General features: G+C 40.5%; 1 long non-coding RNA gene across 1 annotated transcript; it reads right to left on the bottom strand.

The window, feature by feature from the left end:
- Positions 1–5,289: 5,289 nt before the first annotated feature.
- On the bottom strand, positions 5,290–6,766 carry LOC149804897 (uncharacterized). The gene is made up of 2 exons (XR_016414663.1): positions 6,353–6,766; positions 5,290–5,690 (listed from the first exon to the last, which is right to left on the bottom strand). It is a non-coding gene; the product is annotated as an uncharacterized LOC149804897 (long non-coding RNA).
- Between the last annotated feature and the right edge of the window lie 14,884 nt (positions 6,767–21,650).

Genomic DNA, 21,650 nt, shown 5'->3' with positions numbered 1-21,650 from the left:
TTTTACATGCTCTCAATTTTGGCACTGTTCACTGTTTTCCAAAAGTTCTCTTTACACTACACACAAAGCACGTATAACAGCAACATGCTTTCAGCTGTCCTTTGAGTCATCAGAATTATATGAAATTTAAAGTCAGCTATTGAAAAGTGTACAGGTATGAAACTGACGGAGATTTTATATCAGTGTTCTTTACTGCTTTATCAATGGACAATGAGAAAGTCCTCTCCCAGTATTTATAGGTTACTTCATTTGTATGGGAAAATATGAACGAGTTTTTTGGATGGAAATACAGCATGGCCTTGGGAGTGCAGTATGTCCATCAGACAAAACGAGTTCATATTTTCCCATGCAAATGCAGTAACCTTTTATTATATGCTTATTTTTTAAAATTCTACCTAAGGCTTAATTATGTAAATAAAAATACACTACACGAAACAAAGTAACTGAATGTACGCCTTATTCCGAACTAAATACACAAGCTCAGATTCATTATTACACAACAACAACAGTGTTAATGCGCACATAACTCCGCCCGGATAAATTTGAACTTGGTTGCGCGCTAAACATAACTGTCAAAAGTAAATGGCGTTTTGGTCTACTTAAAATATGCCTATGTATGGTAACATATTTCAATTTAGTACTTTGACAGAGTGCGGTAGTGTAACATCAGCTGATATCTGATTCCATTTAATCAATGAACTTAATAATTGGTAACCTACACTCTTAAAAATGCACTATAAATGTTCAAGCAGATCATTTGAATTATGTTTTCACATTTGATCTTAATAAGCACATTGTATATGTCCCACATATGCAAATTTCCATCCTAGTTTACAATTTTCGGGGACCAGATTTTCACATTTAGTTGATGATATAGGATTTATTGGTACCTATGGTTGATCTGTGTGGCCACATTTGGCTGTATTCATTTGTAATATCCAAAATTGTTATTTCCCTCATGAACAAGATTGCTTATAGTAATATATTTTAATTTAGTACATTGTCACTTGACTTTCCTGTATACTAGTATGAATTAATGTTTGCACCAATGATCAAACCTCACCGCCACAACATTGTCTTAAACTTTATGATACATGGTCTACCTGATTAGTTATTTAACCTGTAAATGGCTAAATATGCTTCTAGAAACCTCATATATTTTTAGGATGAATTTATCACTTTAATACATGGCCATTGCTTCACATTTCCGAGTGTCACTCTGTCAAGTTTAATAGTTTTTCCCATGCTTGTAATTTAAATGTTATTTTGAAATCACCATATCTAACACATTTTAACTTCATTGACCTACATATTACTGTTTCCTAGAATTAAGTGAAACATATTGTATCTTTTCAGGTCTAGCCTGGTATCTGGAACCAAGTGTTAGAGTTGGATCAGCTTGGAAGCTCTCTAGCAGTCCGGTGGTGATAGCAAGGTTTCATAAGGACTTGTGCAGTGTACTGCCATAAGTGACCAAGATTAGTTCATATCACCACACTGGTATATATCACCTCAAAGACATGGCTTAGATCTTCATGAGAGAGATTAGCACCATTTTTCAGTAAGGTAGAGCCTCCCTAGAAACTATTTTCCTGCCCCATTGTCACCTTTTGTAGTTATCGATATTGAAATGGAATGCATTTTTGCTATAAAATATGGTAGTAGTCCCATCAGAACTTTAAATCTCAGTGCGCTTTTGGTTATACAAACAACTGCCTAAGTACCTGACACAAAAAATGTGGAACATAGCATTTGTCATTGTTTCTTTAGTGTATACACATATATGCATCTGGACAGGCATATTGTGGTTTGCTGCCAAAATCACTATGAGCTATGTTGCTTCACTACCCCTGGGAAAAATGTCATCCGTTGTACAGACCCAAACTACCATTTGTTTTAAATACCATTCATTAGTCAACTTTGCTGTCTAAAATTTATCAAGCTGAGTTTTAAAAAATTTAATTCAATAAAATTTAGTTTTTAAAATTTTAATGTTTATTTAACTTGCCATTAAAATTTAATTTATCAATTCTTGGACTTATCTTGTATTACAATTAAGTTTTTACTGCATTGAAAAATTCCTATTACTAAGGAAGATATAGCAAATTTAGTTTTGGTTTCTCATGAGCACTTGGGCCAAAACTTGCACCTTGTGAACACCAGCACTACATACTTTCTGACAGGTGTCACATGTTTTGTTTGCAAGGAAATTCAAGTAGACTTCATGTATCAAGTTGAAATAGGTGTTGCATGCAAATATAAAAGTTTGACTAAAATTGGCTTAAAAATGGGGCCTGTCAGGAATCATGTCACAATTAGTACTTCCAGTTCAGTACCCACGAATGTTGTTCATGTCTATCTTTAGAACATTTTTTCGTCTCTCATTTTGGTGGTGATAGAAGAGTTATATTTATGCATTTTGGTAGGGATTCAAAGGTATTTGTTTATTCTTGAGAATATGAGCTCGGGGTATGGTGTCCCGTGTGTATTTCGGCGAAAGTGCACAGTGAGTAATAAGACCTTGGTGATGATCCGAAAGTGAAATCTGTGTTCTGTTTACATGCTGCTCTGTTTACAGTCCAGCCTCTCTAAAAAAAATGCAGGTCAACCTTTGACAAGAACTTCACCGAGAAGTCATCTTTGAAGGTTTTATAGATTAACATATGATTTGAATTGGTTGTCACACAGTGGAAAGGTCAGTATTGAGAAACAAATGTAGAGAGCATGTAGTAAAATTAACTGTGTTTTATGTCCAATTGCTCCTTGTGTAAGACGGTCCGGAAGAGAGGTAAAGGCTTGATCGCGATATATTGATGATCAATGGACAAGCAAATGATATAGTAACTGTAACAGTGATTGAATAATAAGACGGTTAAGAACTGGATTTGATTTAATAAAGTGTATACAAGAAGATTAACAATTATGTTGTTACGATATATTTATAATAGTTTTGGATCGTTATTTAAAAATAGTATTGACTAGCATATCGCCATATTGCAGAATTTATTACAATGTTACCATGATTATAAACTTGTTAACGTTCAAGTGATAGTGCAACATATTTGATTATGTTTTTGATAAGTTGAATATATTTCAATGTGTACATGATTAGCAAACGTAATAATATGATCATCATTCTCTCAAAATGAAGGAAATGTAGTAATATTGAAATAGACTATGTATCAATGATTCCCGATCTGTGTACTGATTAGGTACGTTTTGGAATGAAGTCGTAAATGCAACACGCTAGTGCTAGAGTCTATATATTCTCATTGGAGATTGAACATAATACCATCCACCCAGTAGCGTGCTAACGGATGGGGGTGGGGTGGGGACGTGGCGGTTGCCCAGGGCGCCAGAGATCTTGGGGCGCCAAAACCACGGGTGCATGAGGTCCTGGGGCACCAAAACCCTTATGGGCCTTCATTGTCGCCCTGTGCATCACTTACCATTATTACACCACTGGGTCCACCAACAAATATTGCGATGGTTTTGGTACCTTTCTTTACCTGTTCGCGGTTGGTTTCATATGTGAGTTAGAGCAGTGGTGCAAACAACAATTTATAAGCCCTCTGTGATATATATATATTCTGGGATGCAGCCACAATTTCCTTCGTCATGAAGTTAGGAGCCGACCATTTAATATTTTTTTTATTGGGGGGTAGAGGTCTGGGTTATTTTGATAACTAATTCAGGTTCCAAGTTAGCTTGAAAAATATACTCTTCTGTTGTTTGGTAGAAAAAATAAAATCAAATTGTGTTCATCATATTAGCTGAAAAAACGTTAGCTTCAGATCAAAAGAAAATATCATGGTAGGAAAAAAATTACAAGCCACCCCACCCCACCCCATTAAATTGTTTGTGCCATACCACTGGATAGATTTCAATCCTATCACTGGACAAATACTCACTTAAGAGACTGCATGCATAACTAGGGTGGAACTGTCCCACTACGATACGGGGACATTCATGTATTCATTGATGTTAATAAAGGTATCAAAAATACCTTTTTTTCTTTGTCTACTTTATATTTATTGACTCCACCCCCACTCCAAGCCAAGCCACATTGAAGTACCGTGACCTAATTTTCTTTTTAAAAGTCTCATAAAATGAGAAGGAAGTGGTCTTGGGTAAATATTTCTAGGATTCTAGCGATAATTAAATGAATGCACGTGTTATTGTTCGTGTTTTTTTAAAAATATATTTTTTGGTTTTTTGTGTGTTTTTTTTTTTTAAACTTACTGCAACAATAGATGTTTCGTTAGTACTGGTGACGGACGGTAAAAAAACAGAAACTTCATTGCCTGTTCATTTAAGAGCGGGCACTATCCCAGAAATAGCTATGAGAAGAAACTTGTTCACAATCATTAGATTTTAAAGCAAATTGCTAATTCCATTACATAAAATAAATACAAGACCAAATGCTGAACTATATTGGAGTTAATTTTTCGGCGTAGGATGAAAGGGAATGGTGTGGTAATGGTTTTCTAGATCGTCTGCAAAATACTCATGACAGAACAAATGTCCGCCAACAGTTCACAAACTTTTCTACGCTCTGGTTGATTGATACGAAAGGCTTTGTTGACTTTAATATGACCCCTATTTTATAACACGTTCTTGATCAACTTGCTGTATTTACACGTTATGATTTAAAGAGTATGGTGAATAGAAATGGCAATATTGGGAGCAATCGGACTATTCATAACTTTGACGTTATTATTACCTTTTGATTTCGATGCTTGAATTCCAGGGGATTTAGCAGGCTTTCAGTTGTTTCCGTGTAGGCTAATGGCGCTTGTACTGAAATGTATCTACCTTATGCTAAAAGTAGACCAAGTGTCACTGTGCCCGGCTGCCGCCATATTCTTTTCAGACAAAGCACCGAGAGGCGCTTAATAACACGTAGTAATTTACGACATTTAGGCAAAAATAAAGTTGTTTTTATTTGCACTTCCCTCGCTAAGTAATGTTTTGAAATAATCAACTATAATATACGAGTGTCAACACTAAACAATAATAATTTTGTACATTTTAATTCTTTGTCATCCTTTCATATTGTTTTCAAAATCTACGTTGACAAATTATTCTACGTACACATTAAACGAATATATATATATGGTAGGTGTGTAGTTAGGGTGGGGTGCTCCCAATATTATATTTAAATTATTACATAAGTCCCACCCTGGCTTAATTTTGGTTGGAAGTTAAATTAGTGAAAGATATATGTAAAGCTCTGAGCCCCAGTCAGCAATGTCGACGGTTAAATGATTGAATATAAAAAAAGTGATATTCAACGAATAACAATTTAATGGCAATTCAATAGTCAAATGATTAAAATTTCCCAAATACTCTCGTTCCGCTCGACCCTGTGATAGCCTATTGCATCATTTGATTGTAGTGTGAGATAGCTTTCCACATGTTCCATTCTACTCATCTGTGTATTCTTCACTCATATTCCTCCAATTCCTTCTCCTCTTCCTCCGGACTTTCCCAAATTCGTTCTCTTCCTCGACTTCTCTGTAATCCTCCTTCTCCACTTTCTCTTCCTCAACTCCTTTTCCTCCTCCTCCTCGACTCTCTCGACCGACCAGACTTGTCGACTCCGACTGATCTGCTAGTCTCACTTCCATCTCCCCTCTTAGAGACTCGGGACTCAACTGAACCAGAAGTTCTGTCCCCCAAAAAGCTTCCTGTGAAAACACAAGGACGGTACAACATTTTCTTAGCCCTCTCATCTCACTCTACACCCAGCCTATCATCAGATAACGGCTATTAAATTTATTCGGTCACGCATCCATTCACATCGAAATACTCATACGTACTTGTATGGTAAAACAACATCGTAATAAAAGCACGGTTTCAATTACTTCTCATACATGCATCAATAATTTCATCACATCAGTACATATTCCTAATCCCATTATACCAAACACTATCACAGCAATCAGGCGCATTTCTTTACATTACATCTCATACAAAGTACACAGAGTTTCAAAGATCCATGCTCTGATATATCCATACATCCATATTAACTAATCTTGCACACTTCAACCATTTTCCAAATTCATAATTCAAGTATGTGTATAATCTAACATATCAAATGAATAAATGCATTAGTTTACTACGAAGTAACCTCATAGCGAATTATAAAATTAATTCCGACCACATGCTAACAATCTACATAATTCTCTACATAATCCTCAAGCTCTTTTCTCAAATACGCATGTAAATTAAACACAACAAAGGTAAGTCTACGTGCTAAACCATCCTAGTAATTAAGTATACATACTACACATATTTACAATTACACTTCCGTAATATTCTACAAAAATCGATCAAATAACTTACTGACCTTTACGAAGCTTTGTCTTTCCTTAGAATCTCCTCTCTAAGTTTTACCGCCAAATTACGAGTGGCTTCCCAACCCTATATAGCTCAGCAATCTTCCAAGTCGAGACTAACTTTCGCTTGCTAGTTAGAAGGTAGGTATAATTCGGATCGAAATTGTTATCACAATTCCGATTGGGTGTCGCTTTGACACAATCGAATCAAACTTAGTGGACAATGTTCTTCTCGCTGTCTGTCCACGTGGGGACGAATTTAGAAAACACCCTGTTCCCTAGCGTGTTCCTCTGATGTTAGGACAAAGCTGTAACACATAGGTGGGAAGTCGTTCGATCTAACGATTGTGCCGATCCAAGATGCCGGGTCTTCTCTCTGGTCACGATAACCTTGCGTAAAAGAGTCACTCTAGCCTGCGGCAATGTCTAGACATCAAACCATGGCTTGTAAAAATACCTTAATTTATACACGACTTACGAACTGGAACTGAGCAAACGTGACTCTCTCTTTCTCTCTCTCTCTGTCTCTATCTCTCTCTCTCTGTCTCTCTCTCTCTCTGTCTCTCTCTCTCTCTGTCTCTCTCTCTCTCTCTCTCTATATATATATATATATATATATATATATATGTGTGTGTGTGTGTGTGTGTGTGTGTCTGTATGTATGTATGTATGTGTGTGTGTGTGTGTGTGTGTGTGTGTCCCATATGAATTCGGTGAAACCAGTAATATTCATTTATATCTACTTTGTTTCCTTTTCAGTTAGTTTTTTGTGCAAAACGAGTATTATTTTAAGGGTGTCATTAGGGACAGATGTTTTTGTATTGCTTTTTCCACCAATACTTCCCGACAAAATGTAATTGTACATATCTTTTGATTAAGGAAACGTATTATCCGCGTAGTATAAATATAATCAACCAGTGCTGCTCTTTTCAACACCATATTGAACATAATGCATTCTTATCAGGCCCGGCCCTAGGACAAGGGGAACCCGACAACCGCTTTGGGCTACGTGCTTTTTCGCAATGCACTGTTTGTGCTTGAAGCCCGGCGCCCATTGATGCTGCCTTGGGCCCCACTCGTTTCCTTGGGTCCTGCACAACCTAGGGCTGGGCCTGATTCTTATATGTTCTAAACTGTCATTCAAAATTATATTTCGTTTGTAAAACTGACATTGAAATAAACATATAAATGTTATCTCCTCTTTTCTTAACTTTGTTACCGATTAACACATCAGAATCAGAAAAGGATAATACAATCACTAATGCATAATACCAAAAATAACACAAAAAACAAACAAACATTGCTAAATGTTTTTAAAAAATATATGGAATATATATGCAACATTTCGAGATTCTACATGCATAACATCACATCAACTAAGCAGTAAAACTGTATCCGCTAAGCAAAATATAAGAAATAGTCACTTTTCGACATACATCCCTCTCAATTTATATGTTAAAATCATGAATCACATATCAGAATACTTCATCGACATTATTTAATAGGAAGGCGGCAGTTCCCTTGGAAATGTCATCTCAAAATATTCAGGGTATGTGTGTCGGTGATGAAATGCAAGCAATTTGTGTATTATACTGTTCTAGAAAGATTCATCAAAGTTGATAATATGATTTATATAGTCTGCAGGCTTAACCGCCACTATAACTAAATACTGGACGGTACATCTATATTCAGATGAACAAATTTAGCTTATGGTACATGGTTTTCTTTAAGAACAATACCACGGAAAAGATCACTGAAAGACATTACGCCGGATCGCCGTTTCCGAATGGCTATTTTTAGAAACTGATATCAACGAGTGTGACGTTTCACAGAATTAAAACAAGTACAAGCGCCATTATGCCTTGTTTGTTCGAGGTGCAAAATGCTTTCAGACTCTCTGTGAAAAGTAACAAATATTCTCAAAAAGAGGATTCTAATTCAAATGTTTGAATATTCGTTTAGCCTGAACACACAATCCAGTTTCTTCAGTGCCCACGCTATTTGACCTTTACGTGTTGGATATGTGTAGGAGAAACACAGGTTATTCTCAACACTGCTTTCATTTTTATGCAACAAACATATTAAGTAAATGAAGGCCTAACATAAGCTGAACAGAAACGTTGGGGATTATAGAACAAACGATGTGCATCACAAGTATTTTCTACATTTTGTAACTAACTGGACTTGAATGAGACTGGTCATAGGTCTTACATATCTTTAAGTTATGAACCCTTTTTGTTGTTGTTGTAGGGGTTAACGCCATTTTTCATCACACGATAGGCTATACATGGCGGCCAGTATTAATGGTGGGGGAAGAACCCGGGAAATCCCCGGAAAGAACTAAAGACCTTCGAGAAGCAAATGGCAAGCTTTCTCACATACCCATCCGAGACTCGAACCAGCGCAGACAAAGGTGAGATGGCAGTGATCCGTAACGGAGAGCGCTTTAGACCACTCGGCCACTCAAGGACCCGAACCTTCTTTGTGTTTCCTAACTTCGACAAGGCTTGGCCGGGTCTCATTTACAGATAATGCATCTCCCCATCTGAGAAAAATAAATCCGTAACATGAAGAAATCTGAATGTACTATATATGTGTATTGTCTGTGCTATTCTTAATTTAATCCTAAGTCTTAAAACGAACTAATAAAACATTTTTAACTTAATTTATTTTAGGCTAAATAGCAATTACACGTGGCTCTGATTCCAATTAAAAAACAAATTAGCGTAAGTAGGTCTGTACAAACATTTTTTGTTGGTCTGGACGATTCAAATGAAGCATGAACTTGAAATTAAGAGTCAATTGCATCCTGAATTTAACTTCGATTGTAGTTACATCCATTTGTCTTTTTAATTCTTCTCCTTTATTTTTTCTTCCAATTGTTCAACAACAAAATATTCAAAAGAAAGTAGGTCGGAAGGAAAAGATAGGGTTTGTCGGGTAACCGAAACCACACATACTTTTGCGTTTGGCCTTTTGAGTATCAATGGGAATCACCATTAGCATTTAGCATACGTTTTACAAGTCGGGAATTGTTGGTGGAATAACAAGTCAATTTGATAATGTTCCATAACTCTAATCAGCACTTGTCTTTCTTATTTCTGATCAATTTTTCCATTTCTCAGATTGTTTTACATATGTAGCCTACGTACTAAATTGGCATCACTGTTGTCTAGTCTTGGTTTCATCAACTGACGACCACTCCGGTGGCCTAAGTGGTTAGAGCGTCCTCCTCGGATGCGTGAGGTCGCGGGTTCGAACTCTGGCTGAGTCAAACTAAAGACTTTTAAAGTGATACCAGCAGCTGCCTCGCTTGGAGCTCAGAATATATATATATGTGTGTGTGTGTGTGTGTGTGTGTGTGTGTGTGTGTGTGTGTGTGTGTGTGTGCGACATGATGATGTATACAACTATCTTGCTGCAGTTAACTTAGCAATTTTGTAGGAAATGCAAAATTCACAACTTTCTATGGTGTATTCAACGGTAGGTCGTTTTGTATCATTTTTATGTGCAAATTAAATAATATAAATTTGTTAAAAGTCATTAAAGTTACGACATAGAAGGTCTAGAAGTTGGTAATATATATAATTATTCATGTTGACAAAGTATTCCTAAATAATGTATGTGCCTACCGTCTTGTATGCATACGATATTAGTAAACTTGACGTCATTCTAGATAATGCATGTCCTAAATCCCGACCTAGAAAGGTATAGTGCGTATTTTGGTAACATTTTGACATTAAGTTTTCTTTGGCAGTGCACTTGACTCGTGCTACTTCGGCACGATATGACCATTCATGTGTGTTTATGTGGCAGTAGTAAATGGGGTCACCCTAGCCTCAATGGGAATTAGCATTACAGAGACCCCTGGGTCACTCTAGCCTCAATGGAAATTTAACATGGAGAAAAATTGTGGGTCACTCTAGGCTCAAGGGGAATTTAACATGGGAAAAAGTCTTGGGTCACTCTAGCCTCAAGGGGAATTGAACATGGGAAAAAAGTCTTGGGTCATCTAGCCTCAAGGGGAATTGAACATGGGATTTTATTTTTTTTAAATTTTTTTTAAATTTAAATTTAAATTTAAATTTAAAAAAGGGGTAGGCAATTGAAAAGTCATTCTCTTTTCGAGAAATATGGCTGGCCCTGAAAAGGGCCTTTGGGTTTCTTCTGCTTCTTCTTTTATTTCCTCCATTTCCTCATCCACCCCCTAATCTTTCCCAAAATTCCTTTGTTCTTCCTCTTTTCTTTTTCTGGTAACCAGTCTGGGTGCCCCATAGCCCTGAACTTCTCTTGTATCTTTATCCAATTGCTGTTGAGTTTTTCAAATGCGTCTTTTTTCTTTAAGTTTTCTTTCTCCTTTCTTTCTTTACTCCACTTGTCTTTGATCTTCATGACCTCTTCCTCCATCACTTTTCTCATAAGTTGTTCCGATTTCTTAATCTGGTCCAGGCCTTTTTTGACAAAGGACCACTCTGTCCATTCCATTACTTCTTCCAAAAAACACCTTACTTCTAGCACATTATCCATGGCTTCTTTCAAGTGGCCAGTCTTTACATACTCTGGATCTATAAAGCCTCTTAGTCTTTTTACTTCTTCTTCTATCATCTCTGCCACCAGATCCATGGCTGATTTTAGGTTTGTCACTTGCCTTCTTACAAAATCCCTGGTTACTTCGTACTTCCACTCACGTTCAATCCTTTCCACTGCATAAGCTCCATCCACCATCCAATACCAAATGTCCTTTAACTGGTTAAACAATTCTGTTACAGCTACCATTTTCTTTCCTTTATTCCGTAGAATGGTTCCAACGACGAACGTTGTGGGTTCTTATACTGAAAGTGCGGACGTGAAGGAAAACATCCCCCTAAAACAAAATTGATCTTACCTAGATCATGACCGAACAACGCGCGGACGTGAAGGAAAACATCCCCTACTTTCTTATTTCATATAATAAAACCCAAACTATACTCTCCACATACGCTAAGAAACAATAAACAAATACATAATCTACTATCCACACAATCGTACGTGAGCTCTTACAAACACAAACACACAAACACATACGCTAAGAAACCCATAATCTACTATTCACACAAACTTCCTTGAACATTTACAAACAAAAAACACACAAACACATACACTCTCACTATCAATAAAGAGTTAGTGTTTATATTCACACTACTCTACCTACACACATTGGCAAATTAATAGTTATTTCTTTTCTAGATTATCGGGTAGCCCTTAAAAGGGCTGTTTTTTTTAACTCCAGATGCACCTATCTAATGGTTGCACCTTCCTGGCCTGGCGCCACACACGCATCTTCTTCCCCAGTCTCCTTTCACCTTTCTTCTGGGGAGCGCAGAGGGAGGATGATTCGCTTCAACACCCCAATCCTCTGTCTCGGGAATATTGTACGACATCCTCTCTTCTAGTTTCTTTTCCTCCTCTTCCCTCTGTCTTCTCTCCTCCTCTTCGTTCTTCATTCTTTCCTCTTCTACTATAGCCTCCGCGGCCAGTTCATTTAACAGGCGCCTGACATATTCCAGATGTACCTGGAGTTCAAGAAGTTTGCTTATTCTGCTATTCATTCTTGTGTTGATCAATCAACAAGGGTAGCTAGACTGCCCAGCGAGTTTCAATTTATAGTGAAAGCGCGGACGTGATGGAAAACATCCCCCTAAAAACATAAAATTGATCTTACCTAGATCATAACCAAAAAAAAACAACAACGCGCGGACCTAAAAGGAACACTCACTCACTTTTTTATGCTACCCATCACTATTTTAATTTTTTTTTATAAATCACTTCAATAGACTATCCACATACGCAAAGCAATCCAATCTAACCCCTAATCTACACCTCAAACACCAAAAAAAAAAGACATCATTTTAATCTACTATCCATACCAACCTACTTAACCACTTACAAACACAAACACACAAACACATACCCTCACATTTTTTAAAAAAAGAGTTAGTGTTTATTTTCACACTACTCTACCTACACACATTGGCAAATCGATCGTTATTTCTTTTCTAGAGTATTGGGGTAGCCCTGAAAAGGGCTGTTTTTTTTTTGTTTGCTATGGCATTCTTTTTTAGTTTCTAAGAATGCGATGTCCTCTGAGGATAGACTTTCTGGCGATAGGTCTGCTTCTTCGGAAAGAGAAGAAGAACTCTTTGGTGTCGATACGACAATCGACAAAGCCTCTGTCAGCTTCAGGTTGCTGCTGTTGCTGTTGTTGCTGTTGTTGCTGTCTCTGAAGTCTGTACTTCTCTGTCCATTCTTCTTTCTCCCTGTTCACTTCTTCTCTGAAGAGCTCTTCTATCAGGTCTTCAGTGATTTTTAGCATTCTCACATTCTCTATTTCTTGTGGCTTCGGTATCAGACTGTGTCTGACCCTATGCAAATTCACGTAGGCTTCGTTGAGCTTAGCTAGTTTGGAGCACATCTTCGTAGGAGGATGAGTCGACAATGGATGGTTAGACTGGAAACAACCCGGTTCCTAAAGTCAAAGCGCGGACGTGAAGGAAAACATCCCCCACACGGTTTTTGAGTCGCAACGTTTAGTGAGTGTCATGAGAGGGACAGTAAGAAATGAAAGAGCATCAATCCAACATTCTTATAGCTAAACAAAAGACAAAGGCATTTTTTTCAAAACACAACATTTTTTATTCAAAAATCACTTAACACTAAACAACAACTCTAACATTTTTAACAATAATCCAACAATATAACATCAAACAATTTTTTCAAAACACAACATTTTTTATTCAAAAATCACTTAACACTAAACAACAACAACTCTAACATTTTTTAACAATAATCCAACACTAAAAGTTTCTCCACTAGGTAAAGAGGGATAACAGTCTTCCATGGTTTCTAGTAATCTAGGATGACTTCTCTCAAACTGTTGATTTCTATGGTATTATCGAATTCTGCATACAGGATGACGTTCACCGTTTCATCAGGGTCTCGGTCTTTAAACTGAATTTCCACACGAATCTGGCCGGATTTTATAGGGTGGAAATGTCCCTCGTCGCTGCCTTGGTCTGGAGTGAAATCGAAAGCCCACAAAGCGTAGCCTCCTGCATAATCCTCGTACGTAATACCGTGACTGGTATTGGTTCCTAACTGTCCGGTGGCTTCGTACAGGGACAAGTACGATCTCAAGTAATTCTTCTTGGTAAAGTCAGGTTCGAAAGGTCGGGTACACAAGGTCTTGCCATCGCGACTGACTTCGATTTTGGACACGCCAAAGTGTTGAAAGTAGAAAGGATTTTTTTCGGCAGCTCCGTTGAAGGCTGTATTCTCGACGATACCAACGATCAAACGTTTGGGTAACTGTCCTTGGAACAGATGATCTTCGATCATGGATCGCTGTCCCTTGGGAATGGTGAAGGTTTTCACTTCCACGCGTCGTATGGGATACTTGGCGGTCGTTCTGCTCAACGTCTGACTGATGTCGTTTCCCACTTTAGGTAACACTTCCACACGGCGTACGTACAGTCTGGCTTCTTGAATTTTGGTTTTGTAACCGTCACTATCAGCCAATAAATGGAAAGCGGTACTGCTACGATTCAGTCTCAGGCGGACATCCACCCCGTTCAGCAAATACTTTTCTTGCAACCACATGTCCAAATGCAAACGATCCATCAGTTCTAATCTTGTGTCGGCTCCCGTGATTCTCTTTCTTCGTTCTACAAATCCATCATTGTTGTCTTTCTTTTCATCAGTTTCCAATATTTCAAACTTGGTAGGTTCGTCAGCTTCCCATACCACACAGGCATTGAGATGAGTGTTCTTGGCATCTATTCTGTACGTCAAGAGATTTTCCAGGTAGGCACGATAAGGGTACGTATCCATGCTGCTACTGACCAGTTTGTTATTCAAGTACAAGTCCACTCCACTGAACAAGGAATGCATGAAATTGTTGACGGGAGCTACTGCTTCATCGTCTATAGCACCTCCAGTCTTATCTAGAATTTTGACTTTCAGGTACAAGTAACTGCTATTCAGATCGATGTAATCTTCGGGCTGTCCTTTGATTTCAAACTCGATGGGAGCGGAATCGGTCAGTGAGGAGACGGGGTGAAATTCCACCCACTGGGATTCTTGCATCGTCATCATCGTGGGGGGCATGGCAAACAGGTCCAGTTCCGTCTTGGAACAAGCGCAAGATTCTCGGTGCATCATTTTTTTTTCTTTCTCTTTTCTCAATAATCGAAAACGTCTAAGTCTCGAACGGTTCTTCTTTTCTTGGCCTTTCTCGCTTGAAGTCTGGTGAAAGGGTGTTTTCTTCGTCGTCTCTTTCTGCCTTGTCCTTGCTGAATGCCTGACTCGGTAGCGTGCAGGGCATTTATAGGTGTCTCTCGTTGGCCTAAAATGTCTTTGCCCGTTTGCAGCAAGACATTTTTGCCTGCCCTCATGAAGGCTTCTTTAGGGTTTTGTTTGTCGATGATGACATTTTGGAGAAATTCTTTGCCTTGCGTCAGTGCCGCATCTTTCAAGGCGTGCAATCCGCGTGTCACCATCGGTTTCAACACCGGGGCCACCGAACGAAAGGCCGATTTTAACATGTCTCCTAAGCCGTGTCCTCGCTGTCGAGCAACCCCTCGGTACACTGGATACACGACTTACGAGTCGTGAGAGAACCGTTTTCGAAAATGGAGTTTCACCGTGACTTTTCCTTTGGTGAATGGAATATTTTGTCCCAGATCTCCTTTTATAGCAATGTTGACCGTGTCCAAATACGACTTACTGACAGGCAAATAGTTAGGATGGACAAATTCGCGGTGGACGTGGTAAGTGTTTCCACCTTCCTCGTCAGTGTTCGTGGCAGAATCCAATTTGAAAGGAATGACACGCAGTAACGGTACGGAGGTGTGTCCCACCACGTTGTACTCCACCACATCGGAATACACGAACATCAAATTCAGTCCTTGGTTCAGTTCTACCGGGGCACGAAATAACTTGCTAAAAGACTCGTTGTCGTAAACGATGGGTAACTCGTTTTTCTTGAGCATGGCCTTTCTCATGTCCATGTCTCTGCCCAACATGTCAAACAATTCAGGAAAAAATAAAATGGACATGATTTTACTTCGTTCAAATTTCATCAAGAAGCGACGAGCTGCTTTGTGGTACTCCATGGTGACACTTTTGTTGACATGCTCCAAAGCTTTCAGAAACACGACATTAAACCTGGAGGCTATGGTGCTGACCAAATGTTGACCACTAAAATAATAGCCTGGGGGAATGAACAAGTGATAGGTGGTGTACTTTTGTGTACGGGTTTTCTTGTCATATTTGACATTGCTATCCATCCACTGTTGCATTTGCTCGTCATGAACTTCCACATCAAAAAAAAAATTGATTGGGAAGGACATTGAGGACTTGGGTCGGGTGAATGATTTCTACTAAAGCCACTTCCCAATGGGCTTCGTGATCTAACTGGATGGCCTGAGGTAATTTGGCCGTGTAACAGCACAACGTGTTCTTGGGAAACACCTCCATGGAACTGTTACTGGGTAAAGTTAAGTAAAATTGGCTTTGGTGACTCATAATTCCAGAGTTCTGTGGCTGTCCGAGGGGTTAGTGGACGTCAGAGGCGTGTCTCCGTCTAAAATGGGGTTCTGGTTGTGGTTGAAGTGGTGACTGGCACTGGCACTGGACACAAGGTTCCCGGGGTTCCCGTTCGAGGTGAATTTCAGGGAGGGATTAGGAAGCAGGTAACCGATGCAACTGCTCAATAAAATGATCCACAATTGTTATTGTTTGTCTCCTTGTTGCAAACTCAAATTGGCGATGGCTGCCCCGATGACACAATACACCACGAAGATTTGGCAGAAAAAGACGATTTGCGTTTTAGGCACACGTTCTCCACACCACACCCACAAGGGTTGTTTTTGTAAATCTTGCACAGAAGAACTAGGTGAAGGAGGAGTGGTCGACGTAGCTGCGTCTGTGTGAAAAGGCATGATGGTCACTTCTTTTTATAGTCGATGACTTGCGAAGCGTCGATCCAAGAATCAAAACTGGGTGGATATCCTTTCCAACGTACTTTGACTTCTTTGACACGTCGTTTGCCCACTTTACGGGTTCTGCGTTCGAGAATGCTTTCGATGTCGTACACGTCGTCTTCTTTTTTGGTGACACGTTGTAACTCGGGCAAATAAAACGTTCCTTTGAGCACTTCTCCGTTCATGTCTTCCAATTTATAGACGGCAGGATGACGGCCATGCACTCGTCCAGTGACGCGAAACAATTCGGTCGTCCAGTTAGGTAAGTAACCTTTGTCGAAAGTGCGTTTGGTTTTGCCAATGCGCACCCAATCTCCTACGGCCAACATTCCACTTTTCTTGGGGACAGCCCTCGTCGGGGACGTACCAAACAGGCGCTCAAACACCAACACTTTGTTGTCGGGAGTCACGTCTTGCGGGGCACGTCCGATGCTTCGATGGTAAGATTGGTTGTACGCTTGCACCAGGTGCGGTAAGATGTCGATGTACTTCAGAGTGTGGTGATGCGTAAAATATTTCCACATGCGTTCTTTCAAAGTGCGTTGAAAACGTTCCACGATGCTGGCTTTGGTTTCGGGATTCTCGGTGGTAAAAAAATGAATGTCACGTTTCTTTAATTCTTTTTGGAAAGCTTGGTTCAGAAATTCGGTGCCTTTGTCCGTTTGCCATCGAAGAGGGTGACGACCGCTTTGTTTCAACACTCGTTGCAGGGCTCGCACTAACTCGCTGCTCGATTTGGAAGTCAAGGGCACGACCCAGGCAAATTTGGAAAAGACGTCGATGACACAAAACAAATATTTGTAGCCACGATTGTAGCTGGCCAAATGAGAGACATCGGCTAAATCGGCTTGCCATTGATGATCGATGCCTTCCACTCGGGTGCGACTTCTGGCAAACTTGCGTCGAATGGGTTTGTGTAAAGTGTAGGTAGCTTGTTCTTGTAACCATCGTTGCACTTGAGGTAAACGGAGACTTTTCAGTCGCGTTTTGGCAGCACGATACAATTTTTGAACTCCTGCGTAACCTGCAGGATGGGAGGTATCGTAGTAAATGCTGGCTAAGACCTTTTCCATTTTTTTTGTGTTGGTTGGTGTGTTAATAAGGCACCCACTCTTGGAGGATGCTACTCTTTTTCTCTTGGGGTATTTTCTTGGATTGCAATGCTTTGCGTGTGCGACCGGCAATAGGTGTTGAAGAGGAGGAGGATGTCTGAGCGGGGGATATCGGTTCTTGTTTCACTTCTGTCTTCACTTCTGTCTTCACTTTCTTTTTCTCTTGTGATGAAGAAGGGGTGGCCATCATCTTTTTAATCCATCCAATTCTGGAGGTAGGTGGTGTTGTTAACTTGCGTACTTTTTCTGGTGGAGTTTGAAACCCTTCTTCTTCTTCTTCTTTTCCTTTTTCTGTCTTGGTCACTGGTACTGGTACTGGTACTGGTGATGGTGCTGGACTTTTCATCAAGGTCTTAAAATCTTTCAGAGTGGGTAGAGCTGTTTCGTCTAAAGCTTTCTGGTGAAAGAGTTGCAGTCGTTGCAAGAGTTGACCGTACTTTTGCGATTTTTCTGTTTCGGACAAATCTTGGCGATCCATCAAGGACTGCAATTCGTGTTGTAACTGGGACAGCTCGCTCAAATTGGGATTGGGAGGTAAATGCGGGGTGTGTTGTTCTTGCCACCGATGGTATTTCATCCATCGTTTGTAAGGCACTAAAGCTAGTTTTCGTCCTTCCATGGGGTTGTCAGGGGTCGATTCTGAGATCTTGGAACTTCCGAGGCCTTTTTATCTTGCTCCCACCAGTCCTACCAGTATGGTTCCCAAGACTCCTTTCAGTATGGGGCCTAACAAGAGAGGTAAAATACCTCCACGTTGCACTAACATCTTCTTTTTTTGACGAATGGGAATTTTCTTTTGAACCATTTGGCGAAGAACGTGACGATGTTTGCCTAAGCATTGTTTCTGGTGTTTGGACAAAGGGATCGTGCCTTTCAAAACGTTCAAAGAACATTCGTACACGGTATCGATGACCTCTTTGGAGGCTTTTTGAATGAGTTTTTTTCGTAGGGGTGGAGAAGCTTTGGACAGGACAGATAACATGTCCCCATGTTTGGCTAAACGTGGTGGCAGTCCTTTCCTTTTCTTTCCTTGGGGTTTTCTGGAGGGTGACATCTTTGAGTCTTCAGGAGCACCAAAAAACACTGATACCCGATTTGGTAACAGGCCTTTTATATACTGGAACGCGTCGCCACTGATTGTCTTTACGTCGGATTAGTTTGAGGACAGGCATGACACGTCGTGCAGGGGTACGTAACGGACTAAATCGAGCCAGTTCTTGCTTGGACAAATCCAGTAAACTTTGTAACATGCCCGATCTTTCTTGAACTTTGATTTTGGGAGAAGGTGCTTTGTGAGCAGCAGCCACTGCCACTAAATTGGAAGGTCCTGCCACTGGGGAAGTTCTTTTGGGGGTCATCAACGGAGAAGTTCTTGGTGTGATCAACGTCTCCAAGTACTCTTCAGTTCTGGGTGTCATTAACGGAGAAGTGGACAAACGTGAGGCTGCCGGAGATGCAGTCACCGCCGTGGCAGGTCGTGGTTCGCGAGTGTAAGGTTGCGTCCTGGCCGAAGTGCCTCTCTTGCGACTAGTTTTCTGTGAACTTTTCTTTTTCTGGGGACTTTATCTCTGTTTCTTTTTCTGGGGGCTTCTTTTCTTTTTCCGGGGTGGTGGTGTCTGGTCAGAGGAGGGTCCTGCCACTGGAGAAGTTCTCCTTGGGGACCTGGTCTTTTTCTTCTTGGGGCTTCGTTGGACTTTTGTCTTGGGGATAACTTTGGGGGCATTAGGATCCCATCTTAAAAGTGAGCGAATGATGACCCTCCTAGAGTACCGCTCCCTCCAGGTTTCAAAATGATTTGTTTTTTGGTTTGAGTGTCGATGCGGGGATCGGCCAGTTGGACCAAAGCGACTTTGTTTCGATCGAAAAAGCGTTTGGTTTGATAAGGAATCTGAACGATTCCTTGGAGTAATTGACGTGCCGTCACCGTGAACCATCGTAAGACTTCTTTGAGACTAGCTTCTAAGACACGAGCTCGTGTTTGTGGATTTTTTTCTCGACTGATGCCATACAAGGCACGAATCAATTTGACGGGAAGATGCGACTGAAGGGACGTCATGTTGACGCTGTGTGAGACAGACGAAAAAGGGTCTGAGGTTTTTATAGATTTTTTTATGGGGAGTGAAATGAAGTCGAGGACGGAGACGTGTACAGGACAGGCCCTCCGTCTTGGCACCAGTGGTGAAACAAGTGGGTACGAAATCGCAAATCCTCGGGGGTCGTAGGTTTCAAATCGACGAGTAAATAGGCGTGTGGCGTTTGAGTGGCATCGTCGTACGCCTGAGTCAGCCAAGGCGTTCCTAACTGTTTGGCTAAGACTTGCACTTGCGATTTATCTCGAGGGCTTTTAAACAAGACCACGTAATGCGCATTGAGACTGATGGTGCGATGGGCTTTACTTTGTTGAAACAAATTTTGGGTGATGTAAACGACACTGGCATTACGGTGATGCCCTTTGCGAATGAACCACAGTTTAATTTCTTCTTCGTCTTCTCCTAACATGTCGTCGAAAATGACCAAATGGGTTTGACGGGAGTCAGAGACGATGCCGTCGTCTTCTTTAGGAATGCCTTCCACAAACACGATGGAATCGCCTTGACTTTCTCGCAAGAGGCTGTACGCCGATTGCCACTCTTTGTAACACCACACGATCCGTTGAGGTGGCCGATCGATCAAATGATGTTTATGTTCGATCAAACGTTTGACGAATTCGGTTTTGCCTGAACCGCTAGGTCCAGCAATGAGCATGTTAAAGGGATGGCGAAGATACAAAGCCTCCCAACTGGCACGATCTAAGTGTTCGTCGATGACTTTGACAGTAGAGGAAGAGGGAGCAGAGACAGCAGAGGTAGCCATTGTGTGAGAAATGTCACTTGTGACACGAAAAACAAACAAGACAAGAGTTTATATACTTTTTCAGAACACGTTTATTGAATGTTTTTTTTCAAACATGAATACGAAAGACAAAAATACATAAAAGCCAAAGGCTTAAGTACAAGAATAAAAGGCACATGATAACCATGAACGTGGAATAAACACAAGTGTCTGTACAACATGTTTTGGGTAAAGTTCTAACCAGTTCTATAGTAGGGGGTAAGGTCACAGAAGTGTCCTCCCGAAAGGGTCTTTCAGGCCTGTCCACGAGAGTCCCGTCCTGGGTGACGGGTTCTTCTGGCACCGTCACTAACACGGGTTGAAAAGGAACTTTTTTCCTTGAATAACTCTCGTGCATACTGGGCCACCTCTTGGGTCCAAGCCATACCAATCTGGTTTCTTCTTCGTCAACGACATGGTAAGTTACTTCAATGAACAATGAACTATCGATCTTGCCTATGGTTCCTTTTTATATACAGACCAATACCGACGTGACCGTACGGCAACGTAAAGTGATTGGGAAGTCGCACTCGCTTCTGGTATACAATTTGATAGACTTTTTCCAAGGGTCGACTGACGATGTGGTGAGTGGGTAAACGTACAATCTTGTTCGGTTGATAGGTGGTCACTTTAAAGTTTCCATCCTCTCCCGATTGCAAGGCTTCTTTCAATACCCCAAAGTTGACCACTCGACTGGCACGATGATTCAGAGTCAGTCCTTTCACTTTGCACGTCGTGTGCACTTCTCCTTGTTTGTCCCGGTATTCGTAGCCGTAATTTTTGGGGCCGCCACTGACGAAACTTAGAATCTTGTCGTCGGGATGCTCGTCTGTCCAGGCTCCTAAACGGTCTCCTTCGATGTCAGGGTGATGTTGAATCGGGTGATGGATGTAAATGCAACTGTCCGTGTCAAAGTACAGGACGCGTTCCCCTAACAGTTCTAAAGCTTCGTACAATTTTAAGCGAGCATGGGCTGTCACGTAAGCCGCAATGATGACATTTCCAAAAGGGTCGTCTTGTACAAAGTCCAGATCTTCTTCGTAATTGACCAAGATCAAATCATCTCGAACGACGTCCACCTGTTTCATGTATTTGGTTTTGTCGTGAATCATCTGGAAGTAGCGGGAAGGTTCTGTCAAATATTCCGTCTTGGGTAAACACGGTCGTTGTGCCATTTTACCCCACAAGCAATTTAACATCACTTTGGCAAACGATCGCCTGACTTCGTTTTTCTCGATGTGGTCTAAAGAGATGCCTTCTTGTGCGTAGTATTTCTCTTTGAATTGTATTTGATCTTCGGGAGTGTG

Source organism: Sinohyriopsis cumingii, chromosome 2, assembly GCF_028554795.1.
Source record: "Sinohyriopsis cumingii isolate HCF-2022 chromosome 2, ASM2855479v2, whole genome shotgun sequence".
Lineage (NCBI taxonomy): Eukaryota > Metazoa > Mollusca > Bivalvia > Unionida > Unionidae > Sinohyriopsis > Sinohyriopsis cumingii.
Note: the sequence above shows the minus strand (reverse complement) of the source record. Positions and strands in the feature narration are given on the sequence as shown.